Here is a 3226-nt window from a genome sequence, read left to right as displayed (position 1 = left end):
CTGACATTTTCTCTGACAAGGGCCTTCCCACTTCCACCTTCCTTTGAACTTTGAAATGTTGTGCTGCCTTTCCTTCGAAAGGTCTACCATTCTACACCACTGCCTCATTGTGCAACAGCCTCTTCTTTTCCAAAACTGCTCCCTTGATCCTGTTTGGCTTAGAGTAAGATGTTTCTTATCAACTGTCTGTCTGCCCACTTTCTCTTTCTTGAAACTTCACTTTGTTATCTTGTTTACATTACTTTGCTGTTGTTATAGATTCACAAGGTCTCCATCGTGAATAAAAACTATGGCCGTTCTTGTGGAAGATGCTCTGTGGATGATAATGCTATGAAGGTAGAATTATACCACACATCCTTACCCCGTCGACCTGCTTCTTCTATTTCTTTGGTAGAGAATTCAAGTACAGTCAAAACGAAAGGAACTTGGGAAAGGTTTAGTGTTTCGAAAGGAGCATGGGTGCTCATGCAACCTAGCAAAAGAAAGAGACCCCAGACAAAAAACATTTTCTTGGCGTCATGGAAGGGAAGAGTACGAGATTTTAAAATCACCAAAGGGAAGATATCGGTGAAAGAAGTTTTGATTCAGCATGTGTACATGCATAAAGAACTTGTCTTCTGAGACTATCCAAATGATCTTCCACAACACAGGCCTAATTGTATATTTTTCTATTGTGGTTTTGTTCTTTATGAGGTGTATGGATTTTTAAGATGAAGCTTTCTCTCTTTGCTTATTGACATTCTTGTGTTATTTTATTTCAGATTTATACCCTTCATCGTATGAGACATAGCAAAACATCGATTGTATTATGGGATTTATAGATGTTTTGCATGGATCGATAAGAGAGCAACAATACCAAGGTCGATGTGCACAGAGCTAGCTCAATCGGGTATATTTTTTACTGATCATTTTTATCAGTTGCTGGACAATGCTAACACACATGGTGTGTTAAGAAAACAAGACCTTCCGGCATGGAATTCAGTGGATTGGCCTCTCCCACATTTTAGTGTTACAGAGGCATATAGGGCCAAGCTTTTCAAAGAAGTATAGAAAGCTCTAAGGCCCAATATTGCCACAAGGATAATAAAAATATCTTTATGCATGCCTCTCACAGTTTTTGTAGACTTGTTTAATACCTTTCCAGTGAAGGTTTCAAAAACAATGTTCACAGTTAAAGCAACCAGTCTGGCATGCATGCCACAATTTTTGGATAAAGGTTGGGATAAGAAGACATGTAGTTTAGTGTTTTGTGAGGTGTCCAACCTTCTATGCGATTGAAGTACATGGTTGCATCACAAAATTTTATTTTTTCTTTTTATAAGCGCAGTCGAATGCTAGGCACAAAACTAGTCCCAATGGATCAAGATGAAGATTCTTTTGGTGCAGAAAATAAACTTCTTGATATTGATGTTGTTGAGAATGGTGATGTGCTAGTCAATATCTCATTAAGACAATGTTGCTCCCGAGCTCAATTGCGCAATGACATTCTGTTTGAGACAAAAGGTTCTATTTCAAAGGACTTTTTATTTATCTACAACAATAAGAAGGTACACCATCTGACTTATCCTAGTCTCATTAAGCACTGCTATTAGTTTACTTTACCCTATTGATTCATATTGCTTTTTTGCATGTGCTCAAAAGAAGAGAGAGTTCAATAAAATGCAAGACATTGAAAATTTAAAAATTGAGCTAAGGTATTATATTCAATAAAGTAAAATTTTGTACAGAAGTGTTTAATTGTATATGTAGAACATATTCTTGACAACCATTTTCTATTTATCTACAGCCTGATCCAGAGGCTGCTCTACATGGTCCAAGCTCTCCGTATTATCTTTTTTTGGAGAATCTGTTTTCTGCTGCTCCATCTTGTCCTGTACAATCTCTTGGTGCTGCTCCATTGTCTCCTCTACTGCCCCTGGAGCATCTGTTTACTGCTGCTCCATCTTCTCCTCAATAACATCAGTAGGTCCTTGTTCCTGTGGCTTCTCCTCATCAGCACTAGGTCCTTGTTCCTGTGGCACCACATCAGCATCATCTGTGTCATCAAGGTGTATGACACCTTCTCGGACTTTAGAGCTCTCACCTAACTCGACAGTAGCTGGTACAATAGGTTTGGGGGAGGCATACTTCAAAAACTTCCAAATTGTATCAGCTTTGAAACTATATACATAGTTCGAGCTGAAGCTATCATTCTCTCATCTGCAATGGCATATGATGATTTAGAACACTTTGTACCAATATCAATTATTTTGAAGCTAAATGAAAATTATTTTTTCTTACAAGGTCTGGCTGTCCTATCTCAAAATAGCTTGAAAGTATATATTTGGCACTGATCAGCACTCTCCAGCTACAGCTACTTGAATCATCTTATTGTGGTGTCTATACAGTTGGAAAGATATGTTAGAAACTGTTAACATCTGAACAAAACAAAATTATTCAATAGGTTCAAAGGCATAGCATGAAATAGACATCAGTAGAGGGAACGACTTTCTACCTCTAAATTTATTGGCTCTATTGAATCCAAAAGATTGACATTAGGAGGACAGTGATCCAATGCATCTAGAAGCCTTCTAATACAACTGCAATACATGTAATTCAGTTAGTGTGCATTAAATCAAAATAATGAAGTTTAAAGTTAAAAATAGCACACACACCACTTACATTTTCAGCTCTCTGTGTGTGTTTTCAAGAGAGTTGAATATAAAGCACTGCTTCTGCTGGATGTCAATAGAAGCAAAGCTCCAGTGGTCACTGCGTAAGGAAAAAAGCATTAAGAAATCAAAGGCTACAAGAGTTCTCAATCTTAAAGAAGAATCCCAAAAGAAGCAGTCACCCATATACCTGTTATGGTATGGAAGTAGCAAAACATCGATCAAAATAGCAGTGTCTAAACCAATTGGAAATATCCATGGGAGTTTCCTTTGCATAAAGTCTTCCTGCTTGTGGTATTTATCCTAATATCTAAGCTACATCACATCCCAAAAGTATGTGTGTTATACTAATAAACAAGAAGATAAGGATATAGAGAGTCTTACTGACCTGGAAGCTATCTGTGGGTGTGCTGTGTTGCTGATGAGTACCCTGTGCTGGGGATGAACCTGTGCTACTGGTCAGGATGCTGATGGTGCAGAGTAGGGAGATAGGGAGGCAAGAGAGCTGAGAGGGGAGGGCCAAGACGAGAGATTAAACAGGAGGGAAAAGATTAGTGCAAAATACAAACAAGGCA

Source organism: Cibotium barometz, chromosome 13 (assembly GCF_041138505.1).
Source record: "Cibotium barometz isolate CiBa-2024 chromosome 13, ASM4113850v1, whole genome shotgun sequence".
Classification (NCBI taxonomy): domain Eukaryota; kingdom Viridiplantae; phylum Streptophyta; class Polypodiopsida; order Cyatheales; family Cibotiaceae; genus Cibotium; species Cibotium barometz.
The sequence above is the reverse complement of the archived record's forward strand: the minus strand, read 5'-3'. Positions refer to the sequence as shown.